This window comes from Protopterus annectens, chromosome 15.part0 (genome assembly GCF_019279795.1).
Source record: "Protopterus annectens isolate FY-2018-M chromosome 15.part0, PAN1.0, whole genome shotgun sequence".
In the NCBI taxonomy this organism is placed as follows: Eukaryota; Metazoa; Chordata; order Ceratodontiformes; family Protopteridae; genus Protopterus; species Protopterus annectens.
The window spans coordinates 231,057,177-231,084,129 of NC_056749.1; the positions used below are offsets into that span (position 1 = coordinate 231,057,177).

The 26,953-nt window shown below is 40.6% G+C and overlaps 1 protein-coding gene across 3 annotated transcripts in view; it reads right to left on the reverse strand.

Annotated features, from left to right (window-relative positions):
- The window catches only part of DACH2 (dachshund family transcription factor 2), a 1,303,080-nt gene that overhangs the window by 364,410 nt on the left and 911,717 nt on the right, over nt 1-26,953 (reverse strand). The window lies entirely within an intron of this gene.

A 26,953-nucleotide genomic window follows, 5' to 3' on the forward strand; every position in this document is an offset into this window, starting at 1 on the left:
ATGCAGTCAAATGCAGAACTTTAACTAAAACGCATACTCATTTAACATTTTCCTAACAAGCTTAGTTCCCGATTCTTCACCTTGCCAATTTCGTTGTGTATACAACGATAATATTGCTATCATTTGCATCTTCATGTTCTAAAGAACACTTGCAGCTGCCGCAGAAATGTGGGTGCGGTAATACGTAAGTCCCGTTTTTTCTTATCTTATGTGGTTCTATTCACCTGGGCTGTGCCTGCAAATGGTCCACTAAGATCAGTGCACTACCCTGGCAAAGAAAAATAAATAAACAATCAATCGCATACAGTGTCATGAAACATGTCATTTCAGTAACTGGTCACCATATGAATTAGGTTCACAGTGCTCTGTATTTATTCGCCTCCTTTAGCCGGAAGGCTTTAGCTCTAGTCAGACAGCACCAAATTTGTGAGAAGGCCCTTCTTCCTTTTCTAGCACTACTTTGTCAGCTCTTAATCAGCTATGAAGTCACAAAAAATTATAAACTATTATGTGAGTGTGACGATGTGAGGTATTGCCATCTGTGCCGGGAAGAATAGGGCAGTGCATTTGTAACATATGCCAGTATAGTTAGCTGGAGTTTTGGAAATAATTGTATGTCACTTGACTATCACACTGACTTGTACAGATGTTTGTGTTAAAAATGTTTCAACAGTGTTGTTATAACTGTTTAAATGTTTATGTTTAAATAAAGAATTCTTGAAGGAAAGCGTAGAAGTTTTTGAAATGTTCTATAGCTTTCAGATATTCCAATAGATTTTAGCAAAGCTCTGTGTGTGTGTGTATATTGTAGCACAGTCAGGTGATCGAATGTGATGTCATTCCATAACCAGTACTGAGAAGATGGAACTCTCACAGCAGTTTGTTCTGTTTTCTTTGGAACCTGATATAAAATATCAATGTCAGTTATCACAGTCAGTTGGTTGATTTCAGTTCAGTTTAGTTAGAAGCTCATCACCTTGCCTTATGGAAGTAAGCATCTCATCTTGCCTTGCTGTATTAATTAATATATAATGTATAAATTAATATAAGTATGCCTCAATGTAGAAAAACTACACGGACATGCATGCAAATACATAGACACACACGCACCGGTTGACATGCCTGAAATATCAAAGTTGCTATTAAGCTCATTCTTGATTGCCTCAAGCTCTGTCAACCAATAAGTTGTTATGACATTTTAAAATGAACATTCACACATATCTGTGAAGGATTACGATATATGACTAATACTTTGACACTAAACCTATGCTTTATTACCTTACATCTCTTTTTCTGCATCAAAAATGCCTTTGCCAGGCATTTTGTGGTCGTCTTTTTCTTGGCAGTGGACAATAAGATCAAAAAGTCCTCAAGACAAACTCCGCTAAAGTGGTGAGTGTAAATTTAGGCTTAGTTGGTAAAAGCAAGCATGTTTCTATAGTTGTCACCCTATCTGCTGCTTGAGGCGTTGCCTGGCATCCTTTATCCGCAACTGTCCTAGTGCTTCTGGTAGAGACTCTTAGCCTGTAACAGAAGCCACCAGTTCTGTGTATTTGGCACCCTACTCCCCAGAATAGGCAATCCACTCACTATAATCAATAGCAGCAGAATAATAACATCATGAGTAATCCCCAGAATGGGCAATCCACTCACTACAACCAATAGCAGCAGAGTAATAATATCATGAATAATCCTCAGAATGTGCAATCCACTCACTACAACCAATAGCAGCAGAGTAATAATATCATGAGTAATCCTCAGAATGGGTAATCCACTCACTACAACCAATAGCAGCAGAGTAATAATATCATGAGTAATCCTCAGAATGGGCAATCCACTCACTACAACCAATAGCAGCAGAGTAATAATATCATGAGTAATCCTCAGAATGGGCAATCCACTCACTACAACCAATAGCAGCAGAGTAATAATATCATCAGTAATCCTCAGAACGGGCAATCCACTCACTAAAAGCAATAGCAGCAGAGTAATAATATCATCAGTAATCCTCAGAATGGGCAATCCACTCACTATAAGCAATAGCAGCAGAGTAATAATATCATGAGTAATCCTCAGAATGGGTAATCCACTCACTACAACCAATAGCAGCAGAGTAATAACATCATGAGTAATCCCCAGAATGGGCAATCCACTCACTAAAAGCAGTAGCAGCAGAGTAATAATATCATCAGTAATCCTCAAAATGGGCAATCCACTCACTACAAGCTATAGCAGCAGAGTAATAATATCATGAGTAATCCTCAGAATGGGTAATCCACTCACTACAACCAATAGCAGCAGAGTAATAATATCATGAGTAATTCTCAGAATGGGCAATCCACTCACTACAACCAATAGCAGCAGAGTAATAATATCATGAGTAATCCTCAGAATGGGTAATCCACTCACTACAACCAATAGCAGAGTAATAACATCATGAGTAATCCCCAGAATGGGCAATCCACTCACTAAAAGTAATAGCAGCAGAGTAATAATATCATGAGTAATCTTCAGAATAGGTAATCCACTCACTACAACCAATAGCAGCAGAGTAATAATATCATCAGTAATCCACTCATTACAACCAATAGCAGCAGAGTAATAATATCATCAGTAATCCTCAGAATGGGTAATCCACTCACTACAACCAACAGCAGCTGAGTAGTAATATCATCAGTAATGGTAGTTATAGTAGAAGGTGTAACAAACGCAGATGTATATGATAAAAATAACATCAAAAGCCAAGCCCCTTGTGAAGGCTGAAGGAGAAAAAGACAAAACCACAACAGTAGCAAGAGTATTAGTAAGATGTAAAGTTGTAGTGATCATTGCAGCAGAGTTCATGTAAGATACATTAGTAATAGATGTAGCACTAGTAAAGCTGTCAACATTAGTAGTAGCTGTACATGTGCTAATACTAGTAACTCAAGCTATGCTACAGAATTTGTAACACTGTTTCTAGCTGTGGTAGTGCTAACAATGGAAGCAGTACCAGGAACAATAGAATTAACAGCAGCTGTAACAGTAGTATAAACAAGCGACAGTAACATTACTACTGCTAAAAGTAACAGCAGTACTGACATTGTTATAGCAAATATAATGAAGTAGCAGCAGCAACAGTACTTTTAATTACAGCAGTGATAGTGACCCTGAAGCATGACGTGGATCCCAGATTTAGCACCTGCTCAGTCCCAAGGCTCCTGCTGTACCTAATGCTTTTGGCTACAATTCATACTGAAGCTTTAAGATTGGTGGAAACGGCCTGGCCTAAAACAGAAAGGTGGTAGCAGTGATTAAAATTATTAAAGAAGAGAAAAATGCTTAAACTGTCAGACAGCTAACCCACCTACTCAGCTGTATGATCAAACGGCAGTGTACTGGATTTAAACCTGTATAGCATCATTAAGAATAACAGAATGCAGGAACAAGAAAGCTGTCTTCCAATTGGTTCTCTAACTTCCTTTCTGGTAGTTCATTTTTCATGCAAATTGGTGCCATGGCTTCATCCTAGCACTTCTAGTCAAGGAAGACCCACAAGGACTATTACTGACACTTAAACAACTTTCCTCCCAACCTCTCCAACAGATTATACCCTTACCCCTATTATATCTTTAACTTCCTACAAGTAGATGTCTCTCTCCTCAACCTATGGCTCAGCCATAACAAGCTTCTTCTAAATCCTAGCTAAACAAAACTCATGCTATTTAACAAACCCCAAAAAATAAAAAATAAAAACACTAATTGGTGGTTCATTCCCTAGCTAACAAACATAATAAAGCATGTCCAAACCTACATGTAACATGTAGTCTGGTGTGGATATTACCTCAGTTTTCAACAAATAACTAAATTTAAAATAAACAAACTCCTAATCTGCAAATAAAATCTCTCACTTTCTTCCCCCCAAGGCAGACTTGTTTTAAGGCAAAAGAATATCCCTTCCTTAATTAGTTTTTGTCTCTTTATGTAATGAAAATATTGTTCATTGTTACTCTTTTCCTTAAATTATAGCAATTAAATGATGCTCTCAAGCTTCCTTCTAAATTTCTGGCAACTGAGACACATGCTAGATGACTGTCAAATGGTATTGTGCTGCTTATGTTACATACAAGTCTGCATTACCCGGATGATGGAGTTTTGTTCTCAAGGTCGTGAGGAAGTATATAACGTTGGTTAATAAAATATTCTTTAACCAATGAAATGTGTTTCACTTTATCTTTCCTAATGAACACAGAAGCATACCAAATATTCTGCCATATATGAAGCTCAGACAAACAAACGTGCTAGCTCTCTCCTGAGAGAAACAGAGTATGCACTAATCATACCTGGTGAACTGTTTCTACTTTAATAATAATCTATGCTGTAATGTGGCTGCTTGGAGCTATCTCTAAGTACAGTATGTTACAGGCAAAAGGTTTGTAGAATATAACTAACAGCACCAATGTGACCCCCCCCCCCCCACACACACACACACACACACACACACACACACAATCTTTTTTCACATACGTCTTTACTGCACTACCCTCCTCTCCTCAGTCATACATTACTGATTTTTGCTCCATTTTTTGACTATTTTTCCTACCTTTCCACTTTCACGGAGCTGGACACATGAAGTATGAGTACAGGCTGCAAGGCATTTACTAATGGAAATGATAAGATAAAATACTAATGGTCCCTGCAGTCTGGGATGTAGGCAATGGTTGGCTGTTGGTCCTTTCCAAATGGTTTAGCTAATGTTTTACTTTAGAAGCAGTTTACATCACCTTTAACTGACTTCTTCCATCAAGTATCTACAATGTTTAGATAAGACTTAAAATAGATGCTGTCCCTCACCCTATACTTTCCATTAGTAAACACACAACTTACTTGTAAGAGCACAGTCAATGTTACGTGACTTGTTCAAAGTCCCATTATATAAAAGTGAACATTGATGAAATAAGAATTTTTTCTTTTAAATTGTGAGTGCCTCCCACAGCTGATTTCAGTTGCTGCTCATTCGGTGCCCTTCACCGGAGTTGAAACCTTAGTGGTAAAAAACAGCAGGTAGAGAAGCGTTCTCTAACCATGCTGTACCTTCTCACTACACCCCTTATTTGTTCAATTTATAGATGTTTTGCTATGCACCAGTCCTCATTTCCAGATATGTATACTGCCAAGTACCAGTCCTCATTTCCAGATATGTATACAGCTAAGTATGTCCTCATTTCCAGATATGTATACAGCTAAGTATATCCTCATTTCCAGATATGTATACTGTCAAGTACCAGTCCTCATTCCCAGATATGTATACAGCTAAGTACGTCTTCATTTCCAGATATGTATACTGCCAGGCATTTAAATTGGAACCTGTACACTGAGAGAGAGCTTTACAAGACTATCTGCAAATATATAGAGCTGAGTATATTTTTCTGTATTATTCTGTATTATAGAGCTAAATTGTTGCTTAGATATCTGTTGTCTTACTGTTCTGCAAATATACAGAGATCAGTATATATTTTTCTGGTTTTATAATTTGCACTGTGATTCCTCACATCTCTGTTGAAACTGTCTTCCCCACCCCACCCCTCATTTTCTGCCTTGTCTTCAGCTGATATAACCGTTTTTTATAGCTTGTGTGTTGCTTAACTCCAGGTTCCCTTAATTTGACCTGTTAACAACAGCCTGCATTTAAATTGGAACCTGTGCACTGAGAGAGAGCCTTACAAGACTATCAGCAAATATATAGAGCTGAGTATATTTTTCTGTATTATTCTGTATTATAGAGCTAAATTGTTGCTTAGATATCTGTTGTCTTACTGTTCTGCAAATATACAGAGATCAGTATATATTTTTCTGGTTTTATAATTTGCACTGTGATTCCTCACATCTCTGTTGAAACTGTCCCCCCCCTGTTCTTGGTTGTAGTTTAAATTTGGTGGCTTTTGCAGCCCCACTGTAGATTTGATCTAGGACACTCCCCCAGTCCCATCTCTTTACCGCATTCTACCTAATAAACCCTTTCTGCACTTGCTTTTAGTCCTTTTTAATTTAATTACATGTTTTCAAACTGTGTGTGGACTGATATTGCTATATATTCAAGTGTGCCAGCTTGCACTGCATGTGAATTGTTTTTACTACTGTTTTTGCTACTTTTCTGAAAAATAAATAAATAAATAAATTGTAAGCCTGTTTCCTACCTTTCCTGTAATTAGTGTTCCAGATACAGATTTGCTGTATCCAGGACTGTTTGTAAGCTTCTCAGCCACCCAAGCCTTTCTGTGTTGGAGGGAAGCCCTCTAGCTTATCAGTGGGAGTGGTAAGCATTAGGTAACCTATCTACCACATAAGGAGTGGTTCTGGCCCAGAATTTGTAGTTATTGGCCATTTGGGTGGTCTTCCATCTCTCTCAACTTTCTGATTTGAAGGCCTGCATTTGCACTTGTTTCTGTCCTATAACTCCTGGGCCCATCTCATTTGCTCACTCAAAAAAAAAAATTTTGATCTGCTTTTACTGTATTTGTGTTTCTTCCTACTTTATTTTGCTTTTGCGTCATCTTAATAGTACTCAGTTGTATTTATTACTGCTTGGTGTAACTCATTCTAAGCCTTTTAGTTTAAGCACTTGGGCTTCAAACCAGTTGTTTTACATTAAGAAGGTTTGTGGTCTGCACTGTAGTGGCAGAACAGGTAGCTTACATCCTTCTAAGTTGGGAACTGCTGATTGAGGGCTCAGTGTCTGTTATTCTAAAAGTGTATTAATTCTGGTTTAAGCACTTGGGCTTCAAGCCAGTTATTTTACATTAAGAGGGTTCATGGTCTGCACTCTTGTGGGAGGAGAGGCTGGACTCTGCCCTTCTGAGCTAGGAATTTCTGGTTAAAGGCTTATAGTGCCTGCATATTTGAACTGCTTCTTACTGAAATTGGTGCACCTTGTTTGCTGTAGCATAGACTAGATCCAGGCCTGCTGAATCTAGCTTTGTTTGTATAACTTGAGCACTAATCCAGGCATTCTTTCAAGTATTCAATTGTATTTATTACTGCTTGGTAGTAACTTGATTAAAGTGTAGCTATCATTCTAAGTCTTTTGGATTAAGCACTTGGGCTTCAGACCAGTTGTTTTACATTAGGAAGGTTTGTGGCCTGCACTGTGGTGGCAGGACAGGTAGCTTACATCCTTCTAAGTTGGGAACTGCTGATTGAGGGCTCAGTGTCTTTTATTCTAAAAGTCTATTAGTTCTGGTTTAAGCACTTGGGCTTCAGGCCAGTTATTTTACATTAAGAAGGTTCGTGATCTGCACTCTTGTGGGAGGAGAGGCTGGACTCTGCCCTTCTGAGCTGGGAATTTCTGGTTAAAGGCTTATAGTGCCTGCATATTTGAACTGTTTCTTACTGAAATTGGTACACCTTGTTTGCTGTAGAATAGACTAGATCCAGGCCTGCTGAATCTAGCTTTGTTCGTATGCTTGTTGTTTGTTTGCTTGTTATTTCCCTGAAATGCTAATTCCACCTAAAATGTGGCTTTTCAGCACTTCTGTGGATCCCTAGTGATATCTGCATTGCATACTGTACTTATTTTCTTGTTTCACTTGAAAGAAAGTTACTGTTTGTCGTTTTTGCATTTAAGTTACCTGTAACACATTGCATTTAAGTTACCTGGCACTTGCTCACTAAAGCAATTATATAAGTCAGCACTAAAAAATTAAAAGCACTACACCCTCACAAACTCCCCTTGAGTGCCTTGTTCCCCATTGGCCCATTTTTTTTCAATTATAAAGGAATTCCCAATACTATTCTAGCATGTCCAAAGGTCAGGTGTCAATCTCCTCTCCGGTCCAGCTGGTGAATCTGGGAATCTTGAGGCAATTTTACAACTGCCTCATGTACACAGACAACCCTCTCCTCCTCCCAACAAATTCCAATACATGTGAGAGATGCAACCATATAGCCAAACTGGAGGCTAAGCTCTCTCAACTCAGTATTGGCATAACCAGTCAGGAGGAGAAGGAAACCACACTCACTACAATTCCAGTCTCACATAGACCTACCACGACAGCAAACCAAACACATAAACACACAAAAACATACTCTGAGGCTCTAAATAAAAATCTGCCTAAGCAGCAGAGACATCCAAAGCAGACACCCAAGCAACTGCTACCCCAAAACAAAACACGTGCAACACATAGCTCACAAAGCCAGTGTGCCGAACAGTCACAGCCCTTAAGGCTAAACAACACACCTGATACACTTGTAATAGGTGACTCTATCGTCAGGCACACTGACGTCCCGCTCACCAGGCTGAACAAGGAGAAGGTCACGGTGAGCTGCCTGTCGGGCGCTAGGATCCGCCATATAACACAAGCACTCAGGTCACTCCAAGGCAAGTACAAATATGACTCGGTCATTGTCCATGCTGGTGTGAATGACCTGAGACGTACCTCCCTGGACTACATGAAAAGAGGCATAGAGGAGCTCTCTGAGCATGTAGCCCAGGCCGGTATGACCCTGACCTTGAGTAGCATCTTACCCTCACCAAGAATGATGCCACAATATGAAGACAAGATGATCAATTTCAACAATTGGCTTAAGTATCGGTGTCATTCAAAGGGGATCCAATGCCTGTCAGCCTGGGATGACATGCTCAACAAGCCACGATGCTTCGCTAGGGACAGCTTGCACCTGTCACCCCTGGGCTTTCGGATATTGGCAAAGGCTCTTGCTTCCCCCACCTCCATAGGTATCACAAGGGATAAGAAGCTAAGAGTAATGCTACTCAATGCCAGAAGTCTAAACCTCAGGATGCACGCACTCGAAACTCTCCTTAGCATGGAGAACATCGATATCTATGCAGTAACAGAAACCTGGTTCAAGGCTCCCGAGAGCACCCCAGCACTACCAGGTTATACCTCATACAATGCTTTTCGGCCCCAAAACTTGGACCGAACCACAAAAGGAGGGGGGGTATCAATATTCGTCAAAGATACCCACACCTCCAGGTTGGTGGCACAGCACGAAGCATCAGAGACTATCCATGTGCAACTAACAGTGGGTAAAACTGCCTTCCAGTTTATAGCCTGCTACAGACCACCCTCCCAAACCCAGGAACCCCACTCGGCCTTCCTGAGCACACTGGAAAATATGAAGGTCTCTCCAAACACCATTATATTGGGTGACTTCAACTACCCAAACATAGACTGGGAGCATTATTCTAGCTCCAACACCCTAGCCCAAAGGTTCCTAGAATTTATAAACTCAAATGCTATGGAACCACTTGTTACCACTCCCACAAGAGGGGAAAACATACTGGACCTGATCATCACCAACATGGGGACTCTATGCTCCAGACCAGAAGTGTATCCCTCACTGGTAAGATCAGACCATAAACTAATCTCACTGGATATTCACATCCCGACCCCACCCCCTGCCCAGAAAACCACAGTGAAAAACTTCTCTAAAGCAAATTTTACACTCCTCAAAACCGAGGTGGAATCCTTCAAAGCCCCCGAGCCTGTGGAAAATACGTCCCAGACCGCAGAATCCTTTATAAACGCATTCTATGAACACCTTCAGGAATGCATGGATCATGCAATCCCAAATAAAACCAAGACCCAATCCTCCAAAGGCAGACGTCCTGTCTGGTGAACCTCAGCCATAAACAAACTATACAATAGAAGGAGGAAGCTACTACATGTTAGAGCAAAATCCCAAAAAGGGAAGGCATCTCTGATCAGTATTAGCAAAAAACTATGGGCACTCATAAAATCGTCTAAGGCCAGCTTCGAGAGAAAAATTGCACAGGACACTAAGGATAATCACAAGGCTTTCTTTAGTTATGTTAGGAACCTGGGTGGGAATTCCCAGATATGCTCAGAATTAGTCCAAAATGACAAAAGATACATCGAACCCACAGACATTGCCAACATCCTAGCTGACAGGTTCAGCGCAAACTTCTCCCCCCACCCCCACCAAAAGGGCAAATATCTATCCTAGCAGAGTGCTGCCCCCCTGACATCTCAGATGCTCAGGTAAGAGCCGCCCTCTCCAAAGCAAAAAACACAGCATCAGTGGGACCAGACGGTGTCCCAGGCTGCGTCCTACATGAACTCCAAGAAGAGCTAAACCCAAACATAAAACTACTGTTCAATCTCAGCCTTACTACAGGATATGTACCCAAAGAGTGGCGTACAGCAACAGTGGTCCCTCTCCACAAAGGTGGTGCCTCAACGGATCCTGGAAACTATCGCCCCATAAGCCTGACTAGCTTTGTCTGCAAAGCTATGGAAAGGATCATCATGGACCTCATAAATAAAGATATTGGGGACCTACAGACACTGGATCCTACCCAGTTCAGCTTTGTTAGGGCAGATCCTGCCTCTTAAACCTGGTTGATTTCTTTGAAACAGTCACCAAGGCCATTGACGAGGGAAGGTAGTCCACACAGCCTACCTGGACCTTGCAAAGCCTTCGATACAATACCCCACTCGGGCATTATAGATAAGCTCACCAGCTTAAATATAAACCCCTATATCACTAGATGGGTTGCAAACTGGCTCAAGGACAGAACCCACATGGTTAGAATTGCTGGAGCCATGTCAGACTCCAAACCAGTTACAAGTGGCATCCCACAAGGCTCAGTCCTGGGACCTCTCTTGTTCGGTATATATTTCTCGGAGGTACAGGCCAACACGGAAGGACTGTGGCTGACCAAGTTCGCAGATGACTGCAAACTGGGCACCATAATTGACTCTCCAGCCGACACAAGCATCCTCCAAAAGGGCCTCATAGAAACAGACAACTGGTGCCAGAGCCATGGCCTCAAGCTAAACGCCAAAAAGTGTATAGTCATCCCCTTTGGCAAAAACAAAGTGCCCACAAATTACCACGTAGGTGGTAATCCATTAAGTACAGAAGAAGTAATTAGGGACCTGGGAACCCATGTTGATAGCAATCTCTCATTTGACAACCACGTGGCCAAAGTGGTTAGAAAAACATTTTATATAGCCCACCTAATCATGAAGGGATTCACATCTAGATCAGGGGAGGTCATCGTGCCACTTTACTCATCCCTCATCAGGTCCACAATTGAGTACAATGCCCCTTTTGGGATGTACCTTACCAGACACCTGCAGCAACTGGAAAGACCCCAAAAGTACCTCACCAAGAGGATCAAAGGGCTCAAACAGATGCCATATGCTGCCCGGTAAAAGAAACTCCAGCTCTACTCAGTGGCATACCGCCTGCTCAGAGGCAATCTGTGCCTGACGTATAAAGCCATGTCCAACCCAGAATTAATGGACATGCTGCACCTCAGAAAATCCAAATCCCATTGAGCTATGCGCTTGAGAGACTTGAACCTCAGCACTGAAATAAATAGGACATGCTGGAGGGACAGATTCATAACCCAGAAGCTCCCTTCACTCTGGAATAAAATCCCAGTCCAGGTTAGGCAGAGTCCCTCACTGACTCTCTTCAAGAGGAATCTTGATGAGTGGATGAGAGATCGTAGGTTTACCCCGGGTATCACTTCTGTGTCACTGTTAGACAGAGGCACAGTATACTAACCTCGAAAAAGGGCATAGCAAAATTAATTTAAAATGGATGGCGAAAGCCAAACACACTCTGGCTAGGCTTATAAATGCCCTAGGGCAGATAGCCTAGTATGAACCTATGAACCTAAGTACCAGTCCTCATTCCCAGATATTTATACTGTTACGCACCTCTCCTCATTCCCTGATATGTATACTATTACGCACCTCTCCTCATTCCCAGATATGTATACTGTTACGCACCTCTCCTCATTCCCAGATATGTATACTGTTACGCACCTCTCCTCATTCCCAGATATGTATGCTGTTACGCACCTCTCCTCATTCCCAGATATGTATACTGTTACGCACCTCTCCTCATTCCCAGATATGTATACTGTTACGCACCTCTCCTCATTCCCAGATATATATACTGTTACGCACCTCTCCTCATATATGTATACTGTTACGCACCTCTCCTCATTCCCAGATATGTATACTGTTACGCACCTCTCCTCATTCCCAGATATGTATACTCCTAAGTACCTGTCCTCCTAGCCAGATATTTATACTACCAAGTACCTGTCCTCATTCCCAGATATTGCAGCACACAAACCAGGCATCCACCAAGGCTGGAAGGTACAAAATCTTTAATATACAGGATTAGCACTTTCACACAAGTTGTGCTTCATCAGATCCACAAAATAAAACAGTAAAAATCCATTAAATAATAAAACACATGCATCAATTAACCATTAGCTTTTAACAATCAATTACTGATGTATACTTTGTTTTTTAAGAATTGGTTTTAAAAGTACAGAGGCATTGAGGCCAGGCAGTTTATCTGCCTGCAATTTTACAATCCATCTAGTCTCTGCAGTTTCAAGTCTATTATTAAAATGTCTTTTGTTGAAATATAACAATTGTAACACTATAAAATCAAAACTATGTTCAGTAAATCAGAAATATGTTTAGCTTGGGTGTTGAGCATATTTTTAGGTCTAATGTCACCCATATGCTGATGGATTCGCTCCTTGAGCATCCTAACCGTTTTCCCCACATAAAATGAAGTGCAATACTTACATCTAGCCAAATATATCAGTCCATGGGACTTACAATCAGCATAAAAATCAGGTTTAAATAAAATATGAACTGGATGCTGAAAGTCAACCCTGGTTGAAATATGACAACAAGCTTTGCAGCTTCTGCAAGAATAAGTGCCCTTCCGCTCAGAGAACAATGCAGGTCTAACTGTAGATTTGTAACATAGTTGTCTCTTGAGGGACAAATTATTTTTAAAGACATAGCTAGGCTTATCACCTACTATAGATTTTATTTTGTCATCAGAAAGTAATATGGGCCAAAATTTATTAACAGTGCTGCAAACCTGTTGCACATTATTACCATAGGTCAATGAAAGTCTAACTTTGCGGCCAGTTAAATTATCGTGGGGTTTCTTGGGCTCATAAGGGCATTTAAAAAATGGTTTACCTTTACTTGATCTCAAAGAAGCAACTTAATCATAAGTAACGATCAAATCTTGCTGCTTATATCCCCTAAGCAAAAAATAATTACTTAAAAGATCCATGGCATCAAAACATTCCGTATCTTCAGTATGCAAGTGAGACATTCTAAGATATTGACTTTTAGTAATATTATTAAAAACATGCCTAGGATGCATGCTATTAACGTGCAAAAAAGCATTTTTCCTACATGGTTTCTTGTAGAGGGAGGTATTAATAACTCCATTAAATAAATTAATTCTTACATCTAAAAAATCAACAGTAGTAGATGAAGAATTCAAAGCAAATCTAAAACAATCACTCGATGTTACTAAATATTGGACAAACTTCAAAAGATCAGCTTCCAAGCCTTCCCACAAAATAAAAATGTTGTCCACAAAATGTTTGTAATACAACAGCTGTGCAGAAAAAGGATGCCTAGAGAGGACTGCCTCGCGCTCCCATTCTGCCAAAACAAGGTTGGCATAACTGTTAGCACAAGGCATCCCCATCCCAACACCTATCTTTTGTCTATATAGAGTGTCATTAAATAAAAAAACATTATTTTGTAGGATCAGATCCATTAAAATACCTATACATTCAATCAGTTCAGATGAATATTCAGTATGATGTCAAGTCTGGCTGCAGCTGTTCAGTGGCAACCTGTTGAGTAAGTCCTCTAGAGATATCATTTGTCCGTTCGAACCCTCTTGGCCAGACAAAGATATGGCCAGGTTGAAAATCAGCCATATCCTTGGACAACTTCCTTTTCTTAATTATTTGCTGTTTATCATTCCCAGATATGTAAACTGCCAAGTACCTGTCCTCATTCTCATATATGTATACTGCCAAGTACCTGTACTCATCCTCACATATTTATACTGCCAAGTACCTGTCCTCATTCTCATATATGTATACTGCCAAGTACCTGTACTCATCCTCACATATTTATACTGCCAAGTACCTGTCCACATTCTCATATATGTATACTGCCAAGTACCTGTCCTCATCTCCAGATATGTATACTGCCAAGTACCTGTACTCATTCCCAGATATGTATACTGCCAAGTACCTGTCCTCATCCCCAGATATGTATACTGCCAAGTACCTGTACTCATTCTCATATATGTATACTGCCAAGTACCTGTACACATCCTCACATATTTATACTGCCAAGTACCTGTCCTCATTCTCATATATGTATACTGCCAAGTACCTGTCCTCATCCCCAGATATGTATACTGCCAAGTACCTGTACTCATTCCCAGATATTTATACTGCCAAGTACCTATCCTCATTCTCATATATGTATACTGCCAAGTACCTGTTCTCATCCCCAGATATGTATACTGACAAGTACCTGTACTCATTCCCAGATATTTATACTGCCAAGTACCTGTCCTCATTCTCATATATGTATACTGTTTAAGTACCTGCCCTCATTTCCAGATATGTATATTGCCAAGTACCTGTCCTCATCCCCAGATATTTAGGGCCTATATCAGAACATTGAAGTTTTAAAACTTTGATGAATGTTCTAATATCAACCCGTTTTGAGTGAAGGCTAAAAATAGCAAAGCTGCAGAACACCAAATTCTTTCCTAGGGAAAGAATTTGGTTGGCCAGTTCTGTGGCTTCGCTATTTTCAGGCTGTGGTGGAAATTTATAGGTCGGGTTCATGTAAGTGTGTGATTGTGTGGTTGTTAGGATTAGGGCATGGGTTAGGTGAGTTAGGGTTAGGGAGCGGGTTAGGTGAGTTAGGGTTAGGGCGCGGGTTAGGTGAATTAGGGTTGGGGGCGGGTTAAGTGAGTTAGGGTTAGGTGAGTGTGCGATAGTGACGGACCTTAGGGATAGGGTTTGGGTTAAGGTAAGTGGACAGATAGTAGTGTATGTATAGTTTAGTGTAGGGTTAGTTGTAGGAATATAAGTGTATGTGTGTGCATTGATGTTTTTTAGGTGTGCTTGTGTTGTGTGTATGTGTTTCAGAATAGCAAATTTTTTCCCAAGGAAAAAAATTTGCTGTTCTGAATGTTCGATATTGTGTGGTTTAGATATTTTAGGTTCGATTAAATAGCGTTCGCTATTTTCATCTTTCGATAACGTGATATAAACACGATATTTATACTGCCAAGTACCTGTCCTCATCCCCAGATATGTGTACTGCCAAGTACCTGTCCTCATCCCCAGATATGTATACTGCCAAGTACCTGTCCTCATTCTCAGATATGTATACTGTTAAGTACATGTCCTCAGTCCCAGATATGTATACTAAGTACACCTGCCCTTCATTCCCTGACGTGTTCTGCTGTACACCTGTAATAATTCCCTGCCATGATCTGCTGTACACCTGTCCTCATACCTACATGTGTGTTGCTGCACATGGACTGGTAAAATCTAGGTGTTCTGGATGTCCTTAACTTACTCTGGGCTCTCTATTAATTTCTATATTATTCTGAAAAATGTAAGTAAAGAAACTAAACTAGGAGGAAAAATAACCCTGCTCTTTATACATCTCATGATTTGCTCATAGTTTAATTAATTAATTATATATATATATATATATATATATATATATATATATATATGTAGAGATTGGGGGGTCTGACTCCCTAAATGCAAACAGGAGGCTGTCCACATTATTCTTCTACAAAATGTTGTCTTTATTTATGGGTTGTCTTTTATTCTTTTACTTACTCTAGGTTTAGCTGCTTGTGGCTTATATGCTCGTAGATGAACACTCTTCTGTGTACACACACACACACACACATTAATGAGTGGTACACATTTACATGTTAATATAATCCAGATGTCACAAACACTCTAATATCCTATCAGTGTCAGTAATGCAAGTTTATATGTACGCAGGCACACATGCACAAAAGCATCCACACATAAGCACACAAATACTTCTTCAAGTATATATAACAATATACAATATTTGCATTTTGTTGGGTATTTTCTAGTAAATATTGCCCCTTGACAGTTGTTAAGAAATCACATGAGCTCGGAGAACCTTCTAAGAACCACCAGTGCTGGCAACCACATCAAATTAAATTTAAAATATGCTCTGTGTACAGTTGAGATGTTGAACAGAATCTAGGGAGAACAGCTGGCTCACTGACATATCAGAATCAATTTCCCCAGTGATGCCTCCCAGTATGTAATGTTGCTCTCTGTTTCATTATTTATCACGAGATTTATTGCAGGGACACACAGCGGTTGAACACCCAAGCTGGACACCGCTCCCTCTGATGAATATCATTTCCTTGCAATGATTCACTTCCTTGCACATTAGCAGAAGGAAGAGAGATGTATGGTAACCTTATATCCATCCTGAGATAAAAATGCAAGAATAAAAATGGAAAGTCAGGATAATGTACCTATATTTCTAGCACAGCAGGCACAATTACATTCTAGAGTCACCTGGCTCCCCCTGCCCACCCCATACACTCATAACCTTTAGTTATGGATTATAAAACTCAGACTGCAGTAGCATGCAGAGCAATTTCCTAAAACAATAAAACATGGAATTGTTCATTTAGAACTAAATGGAACAGTAACAGGTTGTTATTCATCTGGGAATCTGGATGCAGAGTCATGTCTCAGCCATTACAGAGACTATTAAACAAAATGTGGCATTAAAGGCAAATCAGTGAAGGAAACAGGCTCATTTCTCAGTCAACAAGCACTGCTAACAAGGATTATTTAACTCACAATATATAAAAAAACTATAATCAATCATTAGAATAGACTAATTATTCATTTCAGCCCCAGAGATTACACTATTCTACCCACCCTAGAACTGGATCTTTTACTGAATGCTTTGCTTTCTCTTTCATCCTTATCCAAAATTACTTCCAAGGCCCATACATACTAAGTAGAATTTTGCTTTGCAGTGTTAAGACATAAAGTTATTTGTTATAGCCTAAACCACATTTCAAATGCCCTTTGACAGAAGCACACTTTCCTAAAATGCTTTCTAAATGTATCTTATTTACGGTTTTGGTATGTACCCCCTTTTGTGCCTGTTCATATTTCCTATGAAATGAATTCCCCTTTTCTTACTTTTAGGCCATTTGTGAATTCAGCAGGTATACAGCCAGAAGTATCATTATCTGGTCCTGTATGATCCTAGTATTCTTTCTATATACTGATGTATTTACTCAAACACAAGCAGTTTGGCTAAAGAAATAGTCTATATGATGTTCACCTGCTTTGTATATGGGTGGGCAGTAATGTATCATGTCTTTTTGTTCACAAATACCTTCCAAATCACATTATATGTTGTGACACACAGAACAAAGAAACTGATAGCTCTATGAGGAGCAAATATGCTTGGTAGTACATCAGCCTTGAAACAGAGTCGTCTAACCTACACAGAGAACACAAATATAGCTTGTAAACAACAGAGGCCTAGCTAATCTTTCCTCCTTACCTAAAGGAATGCATTTTAAACAGGATCAAATCAGGTTACAAGTCCTCCCAATGCATTCACACCTACACCAACATACAAATTTCAGAATCGGTATCATACTTTCTGCAAAGGTATGACACAGCAACTTATTATCTGATAAAACATACTGGAATATTCTAAAAAGCTCATGAAATCAGTATACTTGGTGTATGTCCCATTGCATATGCTTATACATGATACTAGATATTTGCATTCTAGATCAGGCAAAAGAAGAAAACTATTGCAGTGCTAGAAAGTCACCGCCAGAAGTCAGACATATTGATGGCAGGTAGAAGGATCACTCTCATTTAGTGCACTGTCCCTGTGCTGCAACCATATGAGAATTACACAAGAGACATAAGCTTGTGCATTCGCAATGGTGAATCGCATCATCTGCACTTGAATGAATGAAACATATCACCATAACTTATTAAAAACCCTGTGCAAATAAGCACCAGTTCTGAATGGCTCATACACCTATTGATTTGAAGTCTATGTTTTCAGTTATAGAGAGCCATGTTGTAAGAGCACTGCAGCATTAAACAATCCTTCTAATTGTACAGAGTATGGATACACAGATTAAATGCTCGGTATACTTCCTCCTCCCCTTTAAAATAAATCCTCATCATCATCTGCAACATAATCCATAACATACATCCCTGGTACCTTTGCTCCCAAATGACGGAAATTTTATAGTAAATAAAAGACTTCCTTGGAGCCACTACCCCATAGCCGGCCTTAGGCATGGGCCAACTCCTAGGGTGCCGCTCTAGTAGGGGCGCTTTTCTAGTATTTATTTGGTGTAGATAGACTAGGATGGGGGCACTGGGTGGTATGGTGGGGGGCACTGTGGAGCTCTTTTGCCTAGGGCACCAGTTGACCTAAGGCCGCTCCTGCACTACCCCCACCCCCACCCCCACCTTCTACCCTGCACCAAGTATACAGCTAGCACTCCCCAGACTTTGGAAAATATGCTTTGGTTTCCACTTCTGAATGATAAAGTGTTCAGTAATGCAAGCATTCTCATTTAGAATTGTCCACCACAGTCATCTGTGGCACCAAATGGAGAGCTATAACAGGTGCAAGCTCAGCTCTGATTCTAGGTCCTACATGTGAAGTGGAGTAGTAGAGTCTATTGAGAAGGTCAAGCTTAAGTTAGGTACTTAAATTTGATGGTAGTCAGACTTGCCATGAAGCACTACTGATCTACAGTCAGTTTTGCAATCAAAGTATCAGAGTTTAGGGGTGCACCCCCACAATGTTTTTTTCTTTTATTTATTTATTTATTTTTTTAATTACTTTGAAATGCTTTTTCTCTCTCTCATTTGTGTGAGACAGTCATAGCTTGTCAGGGATTCAAGCTTACTATGTTCATAAGTTCATAGGTAGGTACTAGGCTATCGGCCCAAGGGCCTACGTAAGCCTAGCCAGCAAGGTACCATAGCTTACGCCACCCAAGAAAGTTATTTTCCTGTGCCACAGTCCAGCAGAGACGCAGAAGTGATCCCCGGGGTGTATTTCCTATTTCCCATCCACTCATCAAGATTTTTCTTGAAGAGTGCTAATGAAGAACTTTGCTTGACATAGATGGGTAGCTTGTTCCAGAGTATAGGAAGTCTCTGGGACAGGAATCTATCCCTCCAGCATGTCCTGTTTATTGTGGTGACATGGTTTAGGTCCCTAGAGCATGTAGCTTGGAGGGATTGGGATTTCTTTAGGTGTAGCATGTCCAACAGCTCTGGGTTTGACATAGCTTTATATGTTAGGCAGAGATCACCTCGGAGTAGGCGATATACTACGGAGTAAAGCTGGAGTTTTTTGAGGCAGTCAGTGTAGGGCATTTGTTTGTGGCCAGTAATCTTCTTTGTGAGGTACTTCTGTGGCCTTTCTAGCTGCTGCAGATGTCTTGTGAGGTGCATTCCAAAAGGGGCATTGTACTCTATAATGGGTCTAATGAGTGACGAGTAGAGGGGAAAAATGACCTCTTTTTTCCTGGATGAGAACCCTTTTATGATTAGGTGTGCCACGTAGAAGGACTACCTGACTACTGTTGCAATGTGACTATCAAAGGAGAGACTACTGTCCACCTGGGTCCCAAGGTCTCTTATCACGCATTCGGTGTTAAGTAGACTGCTACCTATGTGGTAGTTCATGGGTACAGAGTTTTTACCAAAGGGGATGACACTGCACTTTTTGGCATTGAGCTTGAGGCCATGGCTCTGACACCAGGCATCTGTCGCAGTGAGGCCCTTCTGTAGGATGTCCACATCATTTGGGGACTTGACTATAGCTCCTAGTTTGCAGTCATCTGTGAACTTCGTCAGCCAGAGGCCTTCTGTTTTAGCCTGTACTTCAGAGAAGTAGATACCAAACAGGAGAGGTCCCAGGACGGAACCCTGTGGCACGCCACTTGTCACTGCCTTGAGGTTAGAGTTGGAGTCTGCAACTTTTACAGTGTGGGTTCTGTTAGTGAGCCAGTTGGCAACCCATCTTGTGATGTAGGGATTTATACCTAGTTTAGTGAGTTTAGCTATAATTCCAGAATGGGGGATGGTGTTGAAAGCCTTGGCGAGGTCAAGATAGGCTGTGTGAACCACCTCACCCTCATCCACGGCTTTGGTGACTGCCTCAAAGAAGTCGATCAGGTTCAGGAGGCATGATCTGCCTTTCACAAACCCAAACTGGGTGGGATCCAGAGTTTGGAGGTTACCAATGTCTTTGTTTATGAGTTCCATGATGATACGTTCCATGGCTTTGCAGACCAGGCTCATCAGGCTAATAGGTCAATAGTTCCCGGGATCAGTGGTGGCTCCCCTTTTGTGGAGTGGGATAACTGTTGCTGTGCACCATTCAGTGGGGACAAAGCCTGATGCGAGGCTATTATTGAACATGGTGCTTAAGTGGGGAGCCAGTTCGTTCTGAAGTTCATGTAAAACACAGCCTGGGATGTTGTCCGGTCCCATGGATGCTGTGTTTTTGGCTTTAACATCTTCACATCATCTTTGGCATTGTAACATCTTCTTCCACAACTACTGCTCTTTCAAAGTCTTCTTATTCAAAACTTGTTTTACATGCTCAGATCTTTAAGTCTTGAAATATGTGACTGCAATGTTTTGAAATGCTGACTTGTTATATTTGTGGAGTGTTCAGGGTGTAGTTTATGGGATGGAAGGAACCTAAAAAAAAAAAATCAATAATAAGATAATAAGATTAAACTTGTTTTTGTTCTTGACGTGGTTATTAGTAAGGTCAGTGTAGCCATAAAATCTCTGCTCAAAGGTAAGGGTAATGGTGTTAATTGTTTACAGTAATTTAACACATTTCAAACTGCTTCACAAGCAAGAGTGAGTGAATAACGTGTCAAATAAAGCACTTATGTAGTAAGTAGTGCTAATTAATGTGTGGTCTACAGTATACGACTATTGTATATTTTATTGTGTATTTCCACAAATTATTTTCTGTGGTTTGGTAGTGTTAAGTGTCCTATGTTAATGTTATGCTGGACAAAAATGCAAATATATATATTTCCATATTCTCTAATTTTACAGTGACATTGTCCTGTAATACAGTGAAGATAGCAAATGGGTTGTTTATCTGCATTTTGCACCTCGTTGCTGAGCAAATGTGACACTAATTTTATTTCTGACTTTGGCAGACTATTTTAGTCTTCCTCCCTTTGATCAGTTATTTTAGCGCTTTCCACAATAATGTCTTTCGACTTTTCCCGGTTAGGGGTCGCCACAGCGGAATTCCGGTCCGATAATGATTGGCAGTGGATTTTTATGGTGCTGAGTTGCCAGCCCGACAAACATCTTAGCCCTTTCCACAACACAAACTAAATCTACTGTTCAACTATTTCACAAAGCAATTTGTCTTGAGTATATATCAGCTATTTTACAGTAAAGCTGTACTGCAGGTGACATGACTTTAAATTGCATTGGATTATGATCAGGCCTGTGATTATAACTGATAGGTTCATAGGTTCATAGGTTTATACTAGGCTATCTGCCCTAAGGCATTTATAAGCCTAGCCCAAATTATTGTGGCTTACGCCACCCCTTATATGAAAAAATACTGTGCCCATTAGTTTGTTGTGCCTCTGTCCAGCAGTGACCCAGAGATGATTCCCGGGGTAAACCTACGATCTCCCATCCACAGGTCTAGATTTCTCTTGAACAGAGTCAGCGAGGTGCTCTGCCTCACATGGACCGGGATTTTATTCCACAGCATAGGGAGTCTCTGAGTGATAAATCTATCCCTCCAGCACGTCCTATTTATATCCGTGCTAAGGTTTAAGTCGCTTGCTCTAGTGGTTTTGGTGGATTTGGATTTTTTGAGGTGGAGCATGTCCATTAATTCGGGTTGGACATGGCCTTGTATGTCAGGCACATGTCACCTCTGAGCAGACGGTATGCGACTGAATAGAGCTGGAGTTTCTTCAATCTGGCAGCATATGACAGATTTTGGAGTCCCTTTATCCTTTTGGTGAGGAACTTTTGGGGTCTCTCCAATTGCTGCAGATGTCGGGTGAGATACATCCCGAATGGGGCATTGTACTCGATCATTGGTCTGATAAGTGAAGAGTACAGGGAACAATGACCTCACTAGATCTGGATGTGAATCCCTTCATGATCAGGTGGGCAATGTAGAAGGTCTTTCTAACCACTTTAGCAATGTGAGTGTCAAAAGAAAGGCCACTGTCAACCTGGGTCCCCAGGTCCCTGATAACCTCTTCTGTGCTTAGTGGATTGCCACCTATATGGTAGCTTGGGGTTACCTTGTTTTTCCCGAAGGGTATGACTATACATTTTTTGGCGTTTAACTTCAGGCCATGGCTCTGGCACCAGCTATCTGTTTCCGTGAGTCCCTTCTGAAGGATATCAGTGTCCGATGCACTTTCCACTATGGCGCCCAGTTTGCAGTCATCTGCAAACTTTGTCAGCCAAAGTCCTCCCATGTTGGCCTGTACTTCTGAGAAGTAGATGCCAAACAATCTGTTATACATTTCAGAAATGACTATCAGGAAATTAATCTTGAGAGTTTCATATATCGATATCAAGAACATATAACAATTTGGTTTTAACCTAATAGAGCCAATAATATTTTTTTAATGCATGGCCTTTATCTGCTACATGTAAAACCAGGCACAGAGATACAGAGTATGCAGGAGATCTATGTATTTCACAGTTTTAAATGCTGTAACATACCTAGTGCTGCCAAATACGTCTTTTTTTAAATGGAGCCTTAACTGCTAGGAGTGTTTCACAACTTTGAAAGCTGTCAGACAGTGGCCAGAAGCAAAGTATATATCTGATACTGCAACAGCTTTAAAAGATGTAAAACAGTTTGTGCCCCCCCCCCCCCCACACACACACACACAAATAAGTATGGCCATCCTAAGTATTTTAGAGCTGTTAAAGCTTTTTTTTAATTTCTTGTCACTCTTCTGTGGTAGCAGCTGTTTATGCTCTAATCTGAGACTAGTACATAAAAGTGCATAGCAAAATTTGCAGCAATAAGGTGCTTAATAAAGTTTTTTTTCTGAATTAGGAGTATAACTGAATCACTCAATGCATTATATTTTATAAGTGTATAATTTGTATAATCCAGCTGTTTATATTCCTTATGCTTTACTCGGTCTGCTATGAAGTATTTCATTTTGTGTAAGTTAGTTGATGCTTACAATATTCTATTTGTTATGAGTTGTTAACACCTTTAATGGTGTTACCTGAACAGGTTGTTGTACATTTTGAGTAGTACAAGACAAAGATAACACTGTAATTCATGCATGCTGATTGTATCAGTGGAGCTTTTTTTGTCAGGCTTCTGCAGATGCTGAAAGTGAACGTAAAGCTCAGTTTACCTGGTACCAAAATATAAATAAACACAAACATATGTTTCATCACTGGCACAATCCCACCAGTTCACATTCTTAGCTCTAAATAAGGCAACTTTTCTATTCATTTAACTGCAGGCAGGCTTAAGTAACAGCATTTGATATTTCATCAGCCTGTGAATCAAAACCTGCTTGGTCAGCCCTAAATGGTGCTGACTTTATCTGAGAAGCACAGGCTACCCAGGTGCATAATAAATGAAAGAGCAAAGATCAAGACCCAGACAAAACATTTTTCTCACTTTCTCTAAATGGAAAGACAGCATAACACAACAATGCAGACAAGGCAATCCCTTTTTGCTTAAAAGTGTGAAGTCTTCAGTAAGAAGTACAGGCTGTTGGGGGGAGGGGTGTTGTCCTCTTGCAGAAACTACTTTTAAGTTTTAATGGGTTGTGTCTTCCAGGTTAGTGACAACTTCTCCATGAAAAGATGAAACATGGGTATATCAGCCAAGAGCACTAAAACAAAACCCATAAGGCACTTAGATCCTTAAGTAACACCCATTTCATCCTCATGTATCTCTTATCAAACCATTTTGATAGTGTTCAGCCCCACTGTATTAAGGTAATCATGTCTCCGAGCACTGATGGGCATCCAGCCAAGAAATATCCAGTTCTTGGATCAAAATAAAACATTCCTGTCATTAAACTGTAAGCATGAACTCCTCTTTATAAGTAAAAATAAAGCTTTTCTACCTATTTACTATGTATGTACACCAACTGCCACCAAGTTAATAGACCCAAATCCCAGAGTCTGAGAACACCACTATGATCATAATCTGCATATGTCAGATATGCAAATCATTCATTCAAATACTAAAGAAAATGTATCAGTCCGTTTAACATTTCACAAAGGTGCCCTGAAATTATCAGAAATATCACTTTCTGCAGTTCAGTGATAAAAAGAACCCAGTTCAGATGTTTTGACTCCACAAATTGCATTTATATATTTAGGCATGAAATCCAAGAAAAAAATACTGATGCAGATGAATTTAATTATTGTAACTATTGGTTTCAGCAGTCAGACATCTAATCTGTAATCTAAATTTGACCACACCTTAGAGAGATGTCAGTAGAGCTGGTAAAGGGTCACATGATCTTTATTATCTAAAGTATGATAGTACAAACTGAGTTTACACGGCTGCATTTTTAATGACATGTCATTATTATGAATTATCATAGCTTAAGTCAGACAGTACTATCTGGAACATATAACCAGATCCTCAGATGCTACGTGAAATACAATCATTCAAAAATATTGAACATTTGGATTTTGGTCAGATACCAGTAGAGTTGGATTTTTAGAACTTTAGTGAGACAGAAGTATCTGAGGTAGGGCAGTTGAGTTTTCTTATCTAGGTTTCACTGTTATTTGAAATCTTAACTCAGGCAATATACTCAGACAGGACATCTGGATCTTTAGCTAATAGATTAGATATTGGTAATATGTTACAGTGAATGGATGGATCTTCCATTCATAAGTTAGATATCAGTGTTACCTGAGAAAGTAGAGTTGCCACCTTTTAAGCAGGCCAAAGTGGGACATGGGGGTGTGGCCAATATGACACTGGCCACACCCTGTACCATGACGTCACCACAGGAGCGGTGAAGGAGATGCTGTTGTGGGTATGACGGATAGCTGCTGGAGTGGCTAGCTGGCTGCTGGAGTGGTTGGTTGGCTGGCTTGCTGGAGTGGCTAGCTGGCCAACTGCTGGAGTGGCTAGCTGGTTGGTGGGAGTAGCAGCTGGATATATGAATGACTTGGATGGATGGATGGATGGATGGATGGATGGATGGATGGATGGATGGCTGGCTGCATGAATGGATGGATGGCTGGCTGCATGAATGGATAGATGGCTGGCTGCATGAATGGATGGACGGCTGGCTGCATGAATAAATGGATGGCTGGCTGCGTGAATGAATGGATGGCTGGCTTCATGAATGAATGGATGGCTGGCTGGCTGGATGAATGGCTGGCTGGATGGATGGCTGGCTGGCTGGCTGGCTGGCTGATTAGATGGATGGCTGGCTGGTTGGATGGATGGCTCGTTAGAAAAAAAAAATCTCAGTCGTTTTGTTAATGGCTGTAGAAGCGCTTAAAACAAAGCGCTCCTACAGCCGTGATCTTTGCAGGGCTCTTTCTGCCCCAATCCCCACCCCTTTCATGAATTGCAGCCAATTGCTGCACAAATTAAAGCACCCAGACCTAACAGGCAGCAGCTTTGCCTGCAGGTCCGGATTGGTGACGTAACTGAATAGCTGTGGAAAAGCAGAAAGTAATTGAGGCTTTTCCATGGCAATTCAGTGTGATTGAAAAGCGGGACTTTTCAAGTCCCACTACTTTGCACAGCGGGCAATGGGATGGGTGGCAACCTTATGAGAAAGCATAGCTTTAGCTCCATATTTTCTGTCATATATTAGCACTACAGGAAATGGGACACACAAGCATAGCCGACCTTAGGCATAGGCCAACTAGGTAGTCGCCTAGGGTGCCGCTGTTGCAGGGGCACTTTTCCAGTATTTATTTGGTGTAGGTAGACCAGGATGGGGACACCATGTGGTGTTGGGGGGGGCGCCATGTAGCCCTTTTGCCTAGGGCACCAGTTGACTGAAGGCCGCTCCTGTACACAAGTCCTTAAAATCGGTATATGCAGCACTATATATTTTCACTACTGTCACTGTATTCTAGATTATCTAGAATCATGGTATTTTCTGCATCCCTCCAGCTCTGACCTCTGTCCTCTCTACTTCCTGGGTCAGGGAAAAGCTTAAACCTGAACTGGTCAAACAGACATTGTGTATGTGTCACAGAGACAACAGTGGAAAACACATCAGTAAACAAAACACTTTTAATTAACTGTCCTGATCTAATTTCTAGTGTTATGTCAAAAAAAAAAATCAGAAGTTCTAGGAAGAGGGAATTTTTTAAAACATGTGCTTTTGGATTGGAAAATAAAGAGTCATTCAGGAATTCATCATCTGTTACATTATAAAAGAACAACATTCTGTTCCTTGAAGAAAAAATATCTTTTTTTTTGTTTTGTTGTTACTGTTGTTTTTTTGTTTGCTTGTTCTTAATTCCCAAATCTGAACCATGAATCTCTCCTAAATATCAGCACAGTATTCTTTAAATGTGTGTGGAGGGGGAGAGACTACAACAGATAGTACTTTGATTTATTTATGAAAATGGAGAAGTTAAGCATGACCACAGAGATGAAAGCGGGCAGTGGCTGACTCATAAGTATTGAATTTAGGCAGTGATAGTAAAGCAGAAACAGATTCCAATAAAGTTGCTGGATTACTGATATTTCTATATCCACACAGGGTCAGTGGGCTTATTTTCCCTGGCATGGTAAGGAGCTTGGTGACATTGAAAAATATTCAGAGCACAGTGCTTGCTCCTTCATATTGAAAGCAGTCAAATGTGCTGGTTCAAGCATCATATAAAAAAGTCCAGTGCATAGCTCCCATTGCTGTTGATGCAAGAAATAAAGCTGACAACGGAGGGACTATATCCCTCAGCTGATGGAGGAATGCTTAGGAAGCTCAGGGGAGCAGCTGAAACCTGAGGCTGGTGAAAGTGAAGTTTGGTCTGCTCTGCTTG